The following is an 18,419-nucleotide window of genomic DNA, read 5'->3' on the forward strand; positions in this document are numbered from 1 at the left end:
GGGTTCCTATCTCTTCGGAGCGGGAACTTTCTGGTCTCTCTGACGGGGGAGCCTTCGAGGTGATGAGGAGTGTACTAGCCCCTGGGCTTAGTCAACGGACAGTTCCATCAGCTCCTCCCACTACAGTGCCTGCTGACGTCTCTTCCCACTCTCTTGCTCCCGGACCCAGAGATCCAACGCCTCAGGTTTCCCCATTGGGAATATCTTCCTCTTCCGAGGCTTCTCCTGATCCGTCAGGTGAACCTCCGCGTAAGAGGACATGTAAGAGGAAACATCTAGACTCCCCCGAGTCTATTACATCTGATACTGACCTGGATGAGTCGGAGGGATCCCCAAGGTCCTCCTCTGAGGATGTCTCTTTCTCAGACATCCTTGAACTCCTTAAGCAGAGGGGGAACTGGCCCTCCCTTAATCCTTCCGAGGACGAGTCAGTATACCTGGAGGCGTTCGGATCTCGACCCTCCACCTCCTGGGTGTCTCCGCCTTTCGACCCTCTTATGGAGGTAGTGGCTTGGAAGGCGTGGTTGGCTCCGGATTTGGTGGAACCTATCCCTAGGAGGCCTTCAAAATTCATTACGGCCCCACCAGATAGACAATATTTGACAAAGGGTGTCCCAGTTGATGCCATGGTGGTGGCTGCTGCCACCAAGAAGGAACTAGCTGATCCTTCAGTACTTGTCCATCCTCCTAACAAGGATTCTAGGACTATGGACAGGTACGGCAAGCGGATATTTTCTTCAGCGATTTTTGCCATGAGATCGCTGAACTACTTGTGCCACTTCACCTGCCTTCAAAGAGATGTTCTTAAAGAGTTGGGAGAAGTTTTACAGGATCCGTCAGCTGCTGGGTCTCAGGATAAGATTAGCTCACAGCTAGGAATCCTTAACTCCATTGTTAACTCCTCTATGCGGCTCATTTCTTATGCAGCCAATGGAGCGAGTAGGGCCGCAGGCACAGGAGTGGCTTTAAGGCGTCAGTCCTGGATGCGGCTTTGTAATTTTGCAGACCCCTTCAAGGCATCCTTCACAAACTCCCCCTTTTGATGGTTCGACCTTGTTCGGACCTCAAGTGAAAGACACTTTGACTAGATGCGAACAAGATGGCAAGACTCTTTCTGTCAGGAGTCCGTTCTCCACCCCTTCAAGACCTTACCCCAAAGGACAGAAGGGAGGGAAAATGTGGTTCCAAATCTCAAGGAGTCACACCTGACGACGAAGTCAGTTTACCCCAGAGGCAGAGGGGTAACAATAGACGCCCTAGGGGCAGAGGGGGTCCGCAGAATCAGGGTAGCAGAGAGCCTCTTTCTGACAAACCCTTCCAGCTTCTCTGAGATGTTGCCCGATTGTCCGCCTTCGGAGGCAGTCGGCGGAAAATTATCGCTGTACCCAATAGCCTGGCTTTCCCTTTCTCAAGACAAATGGGTACAGTTGATTATATCCGAGGGTTACAAAATTCCCTTTATTCAAACCCCAATTCAGCAAAAGGGAACCCTTCCAGACGTTCCACCCGGTCTAAGGGAACTAGCAGTACTAGAAATATCAAAACTGCTAGTAAAAAGAGCCATCCAGCCAGTCCCAGTGGATCAAATAGGATCCGGAATCTACTCAAGGTTCTTTTTAGTTCCAAAAAAGACAGGGGACTGGACACCAATATTAGATCTGAGCAAACTAAACAAGTTTGTGAAGAAATCAAGGTTCCGAATGGTCACGATTCAGTCCATTCTACCCTTTCTGGGCAAGGACAATTGGATGTGCTCGATAGATTTTCAGGATGCGTACTATCACATAAAAATTCACAGACGCTCCAGAAGATTTCTCCCCTTTCGGCTGGGGACCAGTCACTTCCAATTCAGAGCCCTGCCCTTTGGACTCACTACAGCCCCCAGAGTGTTCACCAAATGTATGGCAGTGGTTACGGCTCACCTGAGACGTCAAGGATTCCAGGTGTTTCCATATCTAGACGACTGGCTCCTCACTGCCACCACCAGGCATCAACTTCTCCAAGTCAGAGATTACACCATTCACATTTGCAGAGGGCTAGGGATTTCTATAAATTTTGAAAAATCTGCCTTGTCGCCTTGTCAATCTATTACTTTTATAGGTGCAAAATTGGACACCGTACAACTTTCAGCAAAGTTAACAGACCAAAGGATCTTGGACATTCAAAGACACGTCCAGGTGATTCTTCTCAGCAACAGAATTCAGGCCAGATTTTCTCTGAAAGTATTGGGTCTTATGGCAGCCGCCATAACACTTCTTCCCTTTGCCCGCTTTTACATGCGTCTTCTACAATGGATGCTATTCGCCCAATGGTCTTTTCAACAACTTCCCATGCGTCACAAGATCATAGTAACTCCAACTTGCAAAAGGCATCTGACCTGGTGGATATCGTCCCCTCAAGTCCATCAGGGCAGACCTTTTGTTCCTCCTGCCCCAGTTGCCACGGTTACATCGGACACCTCCCTGATCGGGTGGGGGGGGCATTATCAGGGCAGAATGGTCCATGGCACTTGGCAACCTTTCGAATACCATCAGCACATAAATGTCCTGGAGATGAGAGCGGTGCTTTTAACGTTGCAAGCCCTCAACGACTCTCTTCCCCTGGGAACTATTGCAATCCAAACGGACAATATGTCCGTAGTGTGGTATATCAACAAACAGGGCAGAACCAAGTCCTATCCACTGTGTCGAGAGGCTCTCAGACTTTGGCAATGGACAATCTCTTCTTAGCGGTTTCTGATAGCAACGCATATCCCCAGGAAATCCAACATCATAGCGGACAGATTGAGCAGAGCTATTCTCATGCCTCACGAGTGGTCTCTCAAACAATCAGTGACGGAAGAGATTTTTCAGAAGTGGGGCCTTCCTTGCTGCGACCTTTTTGCTACACCTCAAAACAGCAAATGCCCAGACTTCTTCTCTCTCTTCCCCCCAGAGGCGCTCTAACCCAAGATTGGCCCCGGGGACTTCTTTATGCCTTTCCCCCCTTTCTGCTGATACCTCAGCTAATTCAGAAAGCAACCACCTTGAGAGCCAAGTTGATTCTCATTGCCCCTTATTGGCCTCGACAGATATGGTTTCCGTTCCTACATCGTTATCTCTTGGTGCAGCCATGGCATCTGGACCCAGTTCCAGATCTTCTGACCCACCAGTCGGGGCAACTGCACCAATCCATACCTTCTCTCAACCTCACTGCTTGGTTGCTCCACTTCCATCCTTAGCCAGGCTTCCTATGATTTCTAATCCCGTCCGGGATATCATAGTTGCTTCCCTAAAATCTTCTACCAGAAAGATTTACACTAGTAAATGGCGACGTTTCTCTTTCTGGGCAAAAGCTAGGAACATAGACCCCTATACTGCTCCGATTCATTCGGTCTTGGACTTCCTAGCTGAGATTTTTCATTCAGGATCCTCTTCTTCCACAGTGAAAGTTCAACTGGCAGCCATTTCTAATTTTCATATAGGCCTTTTGGACCACAACATTATGTCACATAAACTTTGCAAGGCATTCCTTCGGGGTATCTTTTTACTTAAACCTCCGATTAGAGACCCCCCACCACAGTGGAATCTAAATTTAATTTTAACATCCTTGATTCTTCCCCCTTTCGAACCTGCAGCTGCCTGTTCTTTGAAATTTCTTTCTTGGAAGACACATTTTCTAGTCGCCATTACTTCTGCCAGGAGAGTATCTGAGCTTCATGCTCTCTGCATTTGTCCTCCCTATTTAATATTCCACAAAGATAGGGTATCTCTAAGGACTAATCCGTCTTTCTTACCAAAAGTGGCATCGCAGACGAACCTAAATCAATCCATTGATCTTCCAGTGTTTTTCCCGAATTATTCTGATAGAGCGGAACAAAAGTTACATTGTCTTGATGTTCACCGCCAGCTCAGATATTATCTGGACAAAACTAAACTTTTTAGGAAATCTGATCAACTGTTTCTATCCTATGCAGAGAACAGGAAAGGCCTTCCAGTTTCCAAGGTGACTTTATCTAGATGGCTGTCTTCTGTGATCACTTACATTTATCAGCTCAGAGGCAAAGAGTTGATTTCTAAGCCAAAAGCCCATTCTACCAGAGCTCTAGCTACATCGACAGCCTTTCAAGCTAGACTTCCAATAGACACTATTTGTGCAGCAGCCACATGGGCCTCTCCTCATACCTTTGTTTCACATTACAAATTAGACTTGGCCTCCAGAGACAGAGCGAATTTTGGTTCCACCGTTCTCAAGAGTCTGTTCCATTGAGCCACCCAGGATAGAGGTGCTAGGGACGCGGTCCCATCCAGCAAGAATGAAGGCGAGATTGACAACTTAACATTTAGAAGTTATGTACCTACCATAACTTTCCATGTTAGTTGTCTTCTCTCGCCTTCTTTCTTGTGTCCCGCCCTCCATCCCCCTAGCCTGGTCAGACCGAGAAGATTATGCATCTTCTATTGAGAGGTTTTATTCCCTTTTCTAGCTATTCAGCTTCTAGTGTCACTAGATTAGGTTGGTCCTTTCTAGAGGATTATGATGTTTAGTATTGTTACTTTTCTTCCTCCTCTACAGTTGGAAGAAAATATTACTATTTCTTTAGCTACCAAACGAGATCTGGGTAGTCTCCGCCTTGCATCATGGGATATAGGGTTGCCTCGAGCTGGTAAAATTAGCTCTCGAGCTTAGCAGTGCAGTGGAGCCGAGGATCGGCTCCGAACCCATCCAGCAAGAAAAAAGGCGAGAGAAGACAACTAACATGGAACGTTATGGTAGGTACATAACTTCTAATTACTTCCTATGCTAGGCAAAGATGCCTGGTTGGCAACACTAGATTTAAAAGAAGCATACCTGCACATCTCAATCAGGGATTCTTGCAGAAGATACCTATGCTTCAAAGCAGGCTACATGCAGTATCAATTCTCTGCACTACCCTTTGGCTTATCTACTGCGCCCAGGGTATTCACAAAGTGCCTAGCTCCAGTTGTTGTGTTTTGCAGGCAAAGACATATTCAAATATACTCATACCTGGACGATTGTCTAATTCAGGCAGAAAGCCAGGACATACTTTTGAATCATCTGGCCTTTGTACAAAGGGTTCTAACTTGTCTGGGGTACACCATAAACGAAAAGAAATCACACCTGGTACCCTGTCAACAAATTATATTCCTGGGAGCAAGCTTGAATACAACTTCCCAGATGGCTTACCTCACGCCAGAGAAACAAATTCATTTGACAACCTACTTCAAACAAGTGGCCACAAAAACCCTGCTATCTGCAAGACAAATACTGCAAGCCTTGGGGTTCATGGCCTCCTGCATTCTTCTAATTCCATATGCAAGACTGCATATGAGGAAACTACAGTGGTATCTAAAAAGCCTATGGTGTCAACATTCTCAGGATCTAGAAACAATGATTCCTATTATACCTTGCCTACGCCTAGAATTCCTTTGGTGGGCAGAGGCTTGCCACCAAAACAAGGAGCTACCTTTCACACCACCCCCTGCCACCCAAACCCTAACAGACGCATCAGACTTTGCATGGGGGGGCACACCCAGCAGGAAAGTGCATTCAGGGCAAATGGAACCCAAGTCAAATGTACCTGCATATCAATCAAAAAAAATGTTAGCTGTACAGAATGCTCTGACAGCCTTCAAGGACCACATTCTTCCAGGACAACTTATGGTAAAGACTGATAACACCACTGTTATATGGTACATAAACAAGCAGGGGGGTACACATTCTTACCCCCTCTGCAGACTAGCCATGGCATTGTGGAACACAGCCTTGAGCTACCAAGTGCACCTACAAGCTCAATTCCTGCCAGGAAAATTAAATACACTGGCAGACGGACTAAGCAGAAACCTCATGGACCCACACGAGTGGAAACTGGAACCAAGGATTTTCAGCATGTTGACAAGCAAATGGGGGAGCCCAGATATAGACCCGTTTGCCTCTCCCCAGAACTACCAATTGGACAAATTTTGCACAAGGACTCCCCATAAGCAAGCCTGGAAAGTGGATGCTCTGTCCTTCACCTGGAAAAACCTATCGGTCTATGCCGTCCCCCATCTTGCCTCTGCTTTCCAAAGTACTGTTAAAAATCAAACAGGACAAACCAAGGATAATTTTGATTGCTCCAGACTGGCCACGCCAACACTGGTGCCCCCCTTGCGCAGTGTGTTACGGTTATCCCCATGGCACCTGCCTCAGACTCCTTCCCTGTTGTCTCAACAGGAGAACCAGATTAGGCACCCTCAGCTTCTAACACTGAACCTTGCAGCCTGGCTAATTACATAATCTGTCCTCTACCATCCTTCAGTAAACCTGTGATGGATATCATTTTTAGAGGCAAGGAGGCCTAGTACTAGAAAATCTTATGCTGCAAAATGGAAAAGATTCTGTGCCTTGAACCAATCTCAAGGGATGAGCACAGCAGCACCCAATTTACCTCAGATTTTACAATACTTATCTGAGATGCTTCACAAGGGCCTGTCTTTTTCCTCCATTAAAATCCATGCCTCAGCCATCTCATCTCACTATAGCACAAAACTTACCCTCTTCTCTCATCCACTGCTCAAGCAGTTCCTCAGAGGGGCCAAATATTTGAGACCACCCAGGAGAGCTCCAACCCCAGCCTGTGACCTTAACTTTATTTTGGAGAAACTCACTCTACCTCCTTTCGAGCCAGCTGCTACTGCAGACTTAAAATTTCTTTCTTGGCAAACAGCTTTCCTTTTAGCAATCACTTCAGCTGGAAGGGTATCTGAATTACTGGCCCTAATGGCAGTGTAGCCTTTCATCATCCTTCATGCAGACAGGGTGTCCCTCAGAACCAATCCATCCTTCATGCCCAGGTGGTATCCAGTGTGGCTCTTAATCAGTCTATTCTTTAGCCAACCTTCTTTCCCAATCCACAGAAAAAAGGAGAATGGATACTGCTTTCCTTAGATGTGCACAGATGACTTAGATTCTACTTGGACAGGACTAAACCTCAAAAGAAATCTGAACAACTGCTGGTGGCATTTGCTGCAGGGGCAGAGGGGAAGGCTATTTCAAAGCAAACCATTTCTAAATGGATAGGCCATTGCATTCATTTCTGCTATAAGCACCATGGAAAACCTATCCCCCAGGGGATCAGACCTCACTCCACCAGGGCTGCATCTGCAGAAAATAAAGAATTGCAGGAGATTATGCACTCTGCAAGCCAAGTCAGCAAGCATACTTTGCAGTGTGGCTTTGACGCCCTAGAAGCATCTTGCTGGGCAGCTGTCACTGGCTCTGTACTGAGAAGACATGCTTGGCTGAAGGAGCAGAACTTGCCAGCCCATGTCAAATCAAAGTTATTAGATGCTCCTTTGAATAATGACTGGCACCAAAGTAGAAGAGAATCTTAAAAATATGGAAGAAAAAGCCATCTATGCAGACTCTTAAATAATTTGTACTAGTGCAACCCCCTAGATTCAGTAGACCTTGTTCTTTCCAGCCCCCTCCGGGCCTTCTGAAACCAGACCCAGGGGAAAAAGACCACCCAGACTAGTCTCAGGGTATGCCGTGATCTAAACAATGGAGTGCACCCACTCCTAAAGCAGGGAGTGGTAAGCCACCTCCTTACAGAAAAAAAACTCACAATGACTTCTTTACCTTACTCCCCAGCCCTGCCCAATTGCTTGTGCCCCTAGGAGGAAAACTTGCCCTTCATGCAAAAAACTGGATGTCTATCATTCAGGACTAGTGGGTCCTCAACATTGTATCCCAGGGGTACAAATTGTATTTCCATTCAGTGCCAATCCCAATCAGGTTTCCAGACCTTCCTCTAAACCAGTGGGCAGAGGCTCAAAACCAAATACTTTCCCTGCTCAATATCCGAGCTATTCAGCCGGTTCCAGTAGAACAGCAGAGTCGAGGATTCTACTCAAGACTATTCCTGGTACCCAGGAAAGAGGGCTCTTGGTGCCCAATCCTGGATCTTTCCATTCTCAACACCTTCCTGGTGGTACCAACATTCAAATTGCTTACCCTGCAACAGCTTCTTTCTATGCTAGCCAAGGATGCCTGGTTAGTCACCCTAGACTTAAAAGAAGCCTATCTGCATATCCCCATAAGGGAATCATGCAGGAAGTATCTATGTTTCAGGGAAGGGTATATGCATTATCAGATTTTTTTTGTGTTTCACTGTTGCAGTCATTACATTTGGGTTATCTGCTTGCAGGTAGCCCTAAGTCGACCTGATTATCAAAGTCTTCGGTCCTGCGTCGGTTGCTGTCTCATCTTCCATGACGTCAGGTAGTCAGGGGTATAAAGCATGCATCCAACTTTATTACATCAGTCTTTCTTGCCATGCGGTGCCCGAAGTAGAAGAAGTTCGTAAGTGCCGGTCGGCCGAATCCTGAAATTTTCGTTTGAGTTTCAGATCCGAAGTCTTCAACTAAGCTAAGTACCCCGTTGGGGAACTTTTTCTTGCTGTAAACCGATGTCAGAAAAAGTTAGCAATTGTATTTCTTGTGGAAAGCAAGTACCTCATAAAGATTTTCATTCGTACTGCATTCCTTGCTTAGGCCCAGACCACAACGTACCTCGCTGTCGGTTTTGTGCCTTATTCGAACCTCGAACTATTCGTTGTCAGTTCATTTTCACATCTAAATATTTTGGTACTTGGTTCAATTATCCAGAAATGGCTTGGGTAAGCCACCCGCCTACCGACATTCCGAAAAAATGCAAAGATAAAGACAGAGAGACTGCATAGGTCCAAAGCTGCCGACGACCCTTCTCCTAAGCTAGTCGCCAGTTTGTCGGTACTCAGTGAGGCACTTTCGCAGCCCCTGATAACCCGCTACTTCAGATTTGCAGGCCTCTATTGAGACCCATTCAAAGTCCAGTATGCCGCAAGATGCTTCTTTGAGTGTGGAACCTGCAGATATCTCTACCTTGGATGGGTCCAGAGCCGCTGTGCAGGCACCAGCTTCTGGGGGTGTATTCAGGCCCACTGACTTGCATATTAAACCGACGCCATCTTCTTCTTCAAGGCCTAAAACTCGATCCATGCCTAGAAAACCGACGCCTAGACTGTATGGTCAGGCCCCTATGCCTAAAAAAAAAATGATAATGGCTGAAGACCTTATTACTCTAATCAGGGGAAGCCACCCTTCTCCCTCTTGAGAGACCTAGAACTGATTTTCCTTCTGATTCTTATGATCAGGATTCTGAAATTTCTGTTTCTTCTGATGACCCGGATTTGCCCTTATCTACCGATGAGGATTCTGATGCAGATGACTCCATTCCCTCTGCTTCCCCTGCAGAAGATTTCTCTTTTGCTGAAACTTTGAACACTCCTAGGGAGCATTTTCGCTGGAAAAGCCAGGATTACTCTGACTCCAAAAAGAGGCTTAGGGAATTCTTATTCCTACCTCAACAGAGGCCTTTAGCAATTCCTCCTGTACTGGACATTGTAGATGCCTTCTTGGAATCTAACCTGGCCCCAGACACTTTATCTCTGGCTCCCAGGAAACCTGACAGGTATTAGAGTACCTGACTCTCACAAGTTCCTCTTTAAAAATCCTACTGCGGCCCCAGAGACCATTTCACAGGGACCCAAATGCATTAAAGCTACTACTGCCAAAAACCCTAGCCCCTCTGACAGAGATTCCAGGGCCCTGGACAGATGGGGGTAAGAAGGTATTCACTTCTGCAGCTTTGGCCATTAGGGCCTTAAACTGCCAGTTTCATATGTTTAAGCAATCTAATAATATGCTGCTGATATTTTAACAGAAAATTTTGTTGATTCCTGACTGTGCTGAAAATAAAGAATTACAGGATTTAATGCATTCTGCTGAACAAGTTGGAACACATACTTTGCAATGTTTTTTTGATTCATTAGAGACATCTTGCAGGGCTGCTGTCACTGGGTCTGTATTAGAAGGCATGCTAAGCTTAAGGAGCAATCTTTTCCAGATCATGTTAAAGCTAAATTACTGGATGCTCCCTTAAACCAAGACCGCCTCTTTGGCAACAAAGCAGAAGTACTTAAAAAGGAGGAAGAAAAAGCTAAATCTATGCAAACTGTTAAAGATTTTCTGCAAGTACAACCTCCCAGATTCAGTAGGCACTGGCCTTCTAAGAACTGGTCCTTTCCTGCCTCTTCCAGGCCTTCCCAGTCCAAACTCAGAACCAGCAGTTCCCCTAGGCTTCAGTCCCAAGGTACTCACAGGCCTAAACAGTGGGGGGCTCCCACTTCCAAAGCAGGGAGTAGTAAGACTCCCCCCTATGGTAAACTGTCTCAATGACTTAACTTTAAACCTTCCAAGCCCTGCTCTCAACTGACTGTTCCTTTAGAGGGAAAGATCGCCCTGCATGCGGAAAACTGGGAACTCCTTACCCAAGACAAATGGGTTTTAAATATAGTTTCCCAAGGATACAGATTCCAGTTCCACTCCTTACCAACCCCAAACAGTTGGCCAGACCTACCCCCAAATCAGTGGGCAGAGGCTCAAAGGCAAGTTCTCTCTCTTCTAAGCATCAGGGCTGTTCAATCTGTCCCAGAAGAATGGGGACAAGGTTTCTACTCGAGACTTTTCCTGGTACCCAGAAAAGATGATTCCTGGCGTCCTATCCTGGACCTGTCTATCCTAAACACTGTTTTGGTAATCCCAAAATTCAAAATGCGAACTCTTCATCAGCTGCTTCCCTTGCTAGGCAAAAATGCCTGGTTGGCAACACTGGATTTAAAGGAAGCCTACCTGCACATCCCAATAAGGGAATCTTGCAAATACTTATGATTCAGAGAAGGCTACATGCACCATCAGTTCTCTGCACTGCCCTTTGGCTTATCTACTGTGCCCAGGGTATTAACAAAATGCCTAGCTCCAGTCAGTGCATTTTGCAGGCAAAGAAATATTCATGTATACCCTTACCTGGACGATTGTCTCATTCAGGCAGAAAGCCAGGACATGCTGTTAAATCACCTGGCATTTGTAAAGAAATTACTAACTTCTCTGGGGTACACCATAAACGAAAATAAATCACATCTAGTACCCTGCCAACAAATTGTATTCCTTGGAGCAAGCTTGAATACAACTTCCAGGATGGCAAACCTCAAGCCAGCGAAACAGGTTCATTTGACAGCTTGCTTCAAACTACTGGCCACAAAGACCCAGTTATCTGCAAGGAAAATACTGAAAGCCCTGGTGTTCATGGTCTCTTGCATTCTACTAATTTCATATGCAAGACTGCATATGAGGAAACTACAATGGTATCTAAAAAGCCTATGGTGTCAGCATTCTCAGGACCTAGAATCAATGATTTCTATCATACCTTGTCTAAAGACAAAGTTCCTTTGGTGGGCAGAGGTCTGCCACCAGAACAAGGGACTGCCATTCATTCTACCCCCTACCGCCCAAACCCTAACAACAGATGCATCAGGCTATGCATGGAGGGCTCACTTGGCAGGGCAGTGCATTCAGGGCAAATGGAACCTGAGTCAAATGCACCTGCATATCCATCAAAAAGAAATGTTAGCTGTACAAAATGCTCTGACAGCCTTCAAGGACCACATTCTTCCAGGACAATTATTGGTAAAGACGGACAACACTGTTATGTGGTACATAAACAAGCAGGGGGTAACCCATTCATACCCCCTCTGCAGACTAGTCATGGCTTTGTTTTAACACAGCCTTGAGCTACCAAGTGCACCTACAAGCTCAATTCCTGCCAGTCAAGCTAAATACACTGGCAGATGACCTAAGCAGAAACCTCATGGGCCCACACGAATGGAAACTGGAACCAGATATTCAACATTTTGACAATCAAATGGGGGAGCCCAGAGACAGACCTGTTTGCCTCCCCTCAGAACTACCATTTGGACAAATTCTGCACATGGACTCCCCACAGACAAGCTTGGAAAGTGGATGCCCTGTCCTTCAGCTGGAAAAACCTATCAGTTTATGCCTTTCCTCCAGTGCCTCTCCTCTCCAAAGTGCTACTAAAGATCAAACAGGACAAGCCAAGGACAATACGTATTGCACCAGAGTGGCCTTGCCAACACTGGTACCCCCTCTTGTGCAGTGTCACTTCTGGAACCATGGCACCTGCCTCAGACCCCTGCCCTGCTGTCCCAGCAGGAGGGCCAGATTCTGCACCCACAGCTTCAAACCCTGAACCTTGCAGCCTGGCTAATTACATGACCTCTCCTTTACCCATCCCTCAGTAAGCAGGTGATGGATGTCATTCTGGAGGCAAGGAGGCCTCGTACTAGAAAATCCTATACTGAAAAATGGAAGAGATTCTGTTCCTGGAGCCAAACTCACGGGATGGACACAACTCTGCCCAATTTACTGCACATTCTTCAATACTTAACTGAGATGCTTCACAAGGGCCTTTCCTTTTCTTCCATCTAAATTCATGCCTCGGCCATTTCAGCTCATTATAATACAGAGCCACCCCTCTTCTCTCATCCACTGCTGAAGCAGTTCCTCAGAGGGGCCAAAAACTTAAGACCACCCAGGAGACCTGCTACTCTAGCCTGGGATCTTAACTTCGTGCTGGAAAAGCTCACTCCACCTCCCTTTGAACTAGCTGCAAATGCAGAATTGAAATTCCTTTCTTGGAAAACAGCCTTCCTCCTAGCCATCACTTCGGTAAGAAAGGTGTCTGAATTACAGGCCCTCATGGCAGTGGAGCCTTTCATCATCTTTCATGCTGACAAGGTGTCCCTCAGGACCAATCCCTCCTTTATGCCCAAGGTGGTATTCAGTGTGGCCCTTAATCAGTCCATTCATTTGCCAATGTTCTTTTCTAATCCACAGAACAAAGGGGATTGAGTACTGCACTCCTTGGATGTGCACAGACAACTTAGATTTTACTTGGACAGGACTAAGCCTCTCAGGAAATCTGAACAGCTGCTTGTTGCATTTGCTGCAGGGGCAGAGGGGAAGGCCATTTCAAAGCAAACCATTTCTAAGTGGATAGGCCATTGCATTCATTTCTGCTATAAGTACCATGGAAAACCTACCCCACAGAGGATAAGACCACATTCAGCCAGGGTTGCATCTACCTCTACAGCCTTTCTCAGAGGTGTCCCTACCAGGGACATCCTAGAAGCTGCTACCTGGAGGTTCCGTACATACCTTCACCAAGCATTACCACTTGCCAATTTTTTTTTTATCCAGGGCTGGTTTTGCCACTCCAGTCTTGCAGGGCCTTATAGCTGGTCCTAATGCTAACTGCCTCCTCCCTTCCTTAGCTTTGGGAATCTACCCAAATGTAATGACTGCAACAGTGAAACATGAAGAACATAGTACAGTTGTGTACACTTACCATAAATGTAAATGTTCGAGTGTATTCACTGTTGCAGTCCTGGTTACCCTCCCTCCAGCCCCCTGACTTCTATTGACTATACCTCTATTCTTGCTTGCTATGCTTAAAGCTTTCTGGTGTATTTGCTTTTTTTGTTGGAGGTGTAACCTTGTATACGATTGCTTCCCATTATGGGGGTACCTGACATCTGGGGCAAGAAGAACTGATGTAATGGCGTTGGCTGCATGCTCTATACCCCTGACTACCTGACATCATGGAAGATGAGACAGCAACCAACGCAGGACCCAAGACTTTGATAATAAGGCCGACTGAGGGCTACCTGCAAGCAGATAACCCAAATGTAATGACTGCAACAGTGAATACACTCAAACATCTACATTTATGGTAAGTGTACACAACAGTACTTTTTCTGCACTTCCCTTTGTCTTAGCTACTGCGCCCAGAGTATTCACAAAATGCCTGGCTCCAGCCACTGCATACTGCAGGTAGAGAAATATCCAAATTTACCCGTACTTGGACGACTGCCTTATTCAGGTGGACAATCAAGAATTGCTGCTGAAGCACCTGACATTTGTCGAAAACCTCACTTCTTTGAGGTACACCATCATCGAAAAGAAATCAAAACTGATACCTAATCAAAAGATTGTATTCCTGGGAGCAAACTTGAAAACAACTTTCCAGATGGCATTCCTCACCTCAGAAAAACACGACTATTGGACAGACTACTTAAAACAAATGGCCACCAGAACCCAGCTATATGCAAGAAACATGCTGCAAGTCCCCTAGGGTTCATGGCCTAGTGTATACTGCTGATTCCATATGCAAGACTGCATATGAGGAAACCTCAATTGTACTTAAAAAAATCTTTGGTGCCAACATTCTCAGGACCTGGAAACAGTCATTCCTATCATACCCTGTCTAAGGACAGAGTTTCTCTGGTGGGCAGAAGCAAGCAACCACAACAAGGGACTGCCATTTACTCAACCCCACGCTGCCCAGACTCTAACCACAGATGCATCAGACTATGCTTGGGGGCGCACATGGACGGAATATGTATTCAGGGTCACTGGAGCCCAAGTCAAATTCATCTGCACATCAATCAAAAAGAGATGCTAGCTGTACAGAATGCCCTGACAGCTTTCAAATCCCTAATCTTTCCAGGACAACTGCTAATAAAAACAGACAACACCGCAGTTATGTGGTTCATCAACAAGCAGGGGAGACCCCATTCCTACCCACTCTGCAGGCTAGCTGTGGCCCTGTGGAACATGGCCTTGGACATTGCAAGCTCAATTCCTGCTAGGCAAACAAAACTTACTGGCAGACAACTTAAGCAGAAATCTCCTAGACCTATGCGAGTGGCAATTGGAGCACAGCACCTTCAACCTTCTGATTCAGAAATGGGGACCCCAGAGGTGGATCTCTTTGCATCCCCCTACAACCACCAGCTCAACAAATTCTGCACCAGGAATCCTCACAGTAGGGCCTGGAAAGTGGATGCCCTATCTTTTCAGTGGGTAAATCAATCTATGCCTTTCCCCCCTCTGCCCCTCCTTTCAACAGTATTACTCAAGATAAAACAGGACAGACCAAGGACAATTCTGATCGGCCTGGACTGGCCACACCAGCACTGGTACCCACTCCTGTGCAACATGACATCGGTGCCACCCCGGCATCAACACCAGAATTCAACCCTCCTCTCTCAGCAGGAGGGACAGATTGTGCATCCACACCTGCAAACCCTAAATCTTCCAGCCTGGCTTATTCCTTGAATTCCCTCCAGCGACCTTAAGCAAACAGGTGCTGGACATGATTCTTGAAGCCGGAAGACCCAGTACAAGAAAATCCTATGCTAAGTGGAAAAGGTTCTGCTCATGGATTCAGTCTAAAGGAGAGGACATATCACTGTCCTCTCTGCCTCTTATCCTGGATTAATTAGCAAATCTACTCCACAAAGACCTGTCCTTCTCCACCTTTAAGATACATGCCTCAGCCATTTCTGCTCATTACAACACTGAGCCGCCTCTCTTCTCGCACCCTCTTATCAAACAGTTCCTGAGGGGGCCAAAGAACTTAAGGCCACCAAGGAGAGCACCCACCCCTGCTTGCGACCTTAACTTTGGGCCTGCAGTGTCAGCAGAGTTAAAATTCCTCTCTTGGAAAACAGCCTTGCTTCTAGCCACCACTTCAGCTAGAAGAGTGTCCGAGCTACAAGCACTGATGGCTGTGGAACCCTTCATTATTTTCCGTGCTGACAGGGTTTCCCTCAGGACTAACCCTTCCTTTATGCCTAAAGTGGTAGCCATCCATTTGCCAACTTTCTTCCCTAATCCTCAAAATAAAGGGGAAAGGATCCTGCACTCCTTGGGCATGCGCAGACAGCTCAGATTCTACCTTGATGGGACTAAGCCCTTCAGAAAATCTGACCGGTTACTAGTCAGCTTTGCAATAGGGGCAGAGGGCAAGGCCATTTCAAAACAAACTATTTCCAAGTGGATAGCACACTGCATCTATTTCTGCTACAAGCACCATGGGAAATAAACCCCTCGGGGTCAGAACACATTCCACTAGGGCAACATCTACCTCTGTAGCATTTCTCAGGGGAGTCCCTACCAGGGACATCCTGGAGGCTGCTACCTGGAGTTCTGTACACACCTTCACCAAGCATTACCACCTGCCTATCTTTTCCAAATCCAGGGCAGGATTTGCTACAGCAGTCCTTCAAGGCATACTAGCCAGCCCCAACTATTCCTGACTGCCTCCACTCTTCTTCAGCTTTGGGAATCCACCCAAGTGTGATGACTGCAACAGTGAAACATGAAGAACATAGTACAATTGTGTACACTTACCATAAATGTAGATGTTCAAGTGTATTCACTGTTGCATTCCTGGTTTCCCTCTCTCCAGCCCCCTGGTTTTCTCTCTCTCTCCTATCTATGGCTATTACTAACCCCTTCTGGAGTATTGGTATTGGTATTGGTATTTACTTTTTACTGGTGGTGTTTTCCCCACCATAACCTAGCTCCCTGTTTGCGGGGCTCCTGACATTTGGCGCAAGAAAAACCGATGTAATGGCATCGGCTGCCTGTTTTTATACCCCTGACGACCTGATGTCAATCCTGGAGTGACAGCATCCAATGCAGAAATACTAAGTCTCTGGTATTCGGGCTGACTGAGGGCTACCTGCAGGCAGATAACCCAAGTGTGATGGCTTTAACAGTTAACATCTACATGTATGGTAAGTGTACACAACTGTACTTTATATTTGCTGTATCCAGGACTGCTGGTAAGCTTCTGAGCCCCCCCAAGCCTTTCTCTGTTGGAGGGAAGCCTTCTAGCTCATCAGTGGGAGTGGTAAGCACTAGGTAGCCTATCTACCACAAGAGGAGTGGTTTCTGGCCCAGAAATTCTAGTTTATTTGCTTTTTGAGCACTTTTTCCATCTCCTTCAACTTTCTAGTTTAAAAACATGCATTTGCACTTGTTTCCCACCTTTCCTATAACTAGTCTAGTCCAGATACAGATTTGCTCTATCTAGGACTGTTTGTAAGCTTTGAAGAGGTGTTAAAGTCTGCTCTTCAATTCTTCCCTTAGATCTGCTAGTTCTCTCCTCTCCTGCACTTTTACTAGCGTATTAGTCAAGCACTTTACCATGCAGGCTTCTTGTAGCAATTATTGTAGCACACAAAAGTGCTACCAGCACTAAACGTTCTACAAGGAAACAGCTCCAGTATTTATTATTAATGCCCACCCCACCAGGCATGTCTAAAGGTCAGTTCCCTGTGCTTTCTCCAGTTAACCTGGTAAACATGATCATCCTGAGGCAATGTAGCAGCTGCTTCATGTACATGAAACCATCTCATCTTACCTCCCAACACTCAGACTTGCGAGAGATGCACTTATATATCCAAATTTGAAGCCACACACACTCCAGCCAAGACCGGAATAGCTGGTCAAGAGGAGAAGGTCAACAATTCCACCACACCACATGGAACACACAGCCCTCCAGAACACACACCAGTACTGCCTTCACATAATAACACAAACCACACACCCACCTTCACGGAGGTTCGCAATAAAAATCTACCCAAACAGCAGTGACCTCCAAGGCAGAAACGCACTCTACCACCACAAGACTAGTCACAAGAGACACAACTCTCCTGAACAGTGTGCCACTCAACCAAAGCCCCTAAGGCAGAACAGCATGCCCAGCACACTAGTCATAGGTGAGACTATAGTGAGGCACACTGATGTCCTACTCACTAGGTTGAATAAGGAAAAAGTAACAGTCAGCTGCCTGTCAGGTGCCAGGATCCACCATATAACGCACGTACTCAGGTCCCTCAACAGCAGGTACAAATATGACACTGTCATTGTACATGTGGATGTGAATGACCTGAGACGTACCTCCCTGGATTACATGAAAGAGACATGGAGGAGCTCTTGGATTATGTAGCCCAGGTGGGTAAAACCCTAGCCCTGAGCAGTATCTTATCACCCCGAATGATACCACAGTACAAGCAGAGAATGATTGATTTCAACAATTGGCTAAGTTTCTGGTGTCATTTTAAGGGGACCCAGTATCTGCCTGGGATGACATGATTGACAGACCTTGATGCTTTGCCAGAGATGGCCTTCATCTGTCACCCCTGGGCTTCCGGATACTGGCCAAGGCTCTTGCCACCCCTATAGTGCCTTTTTTAGGCAGTGTTCCAAAGACCAAATTATCACCATAACAGCTACAAATGCAATCTGAGGATCATTCTGCTCAAGTGCTAGAAGTGTAAATCTCAAAATGCACTTGCTTGAAGCACTCCTTAAAATGGAGAACATCGACATTTGTGCTGTAACATTGACATGGTTCAAGGCAGCAGAAAGCACCACTGCACTACCAGGTTATAACTCATGCCACACCTTTCAGCCCCAGAACTTGGACCGAAGCTGCAAAGGTGGTGGTGTTTCCATATTCATAAAGGATGTGCACACCTCCATACTGGTAGTCCAGCATAATGCATCAGAGATGCTTCAGGTGCAGCTAACATTGCGTAAGACAGAGATTCAGATCATAGCCTGTTATAGGTCCCCAACCATGTCCCAAGACACTCACTCCACGTTCCTAAGCACCCTGGT

Source organism: Protopterus annectens, chromosome 9.part0, assembly GCF_019279795.1.
Source record: "Protopterus annectens isolate FY-2018-M chromosome 9.part0, PAN1.0, whole genome shotgun sequence".
Taxonomy (NCBI): Eukaryota; Metazoa; Chordata; order Ceratodontiformes; family Protopteridae; genus Protopterus; species Protopterus annectens.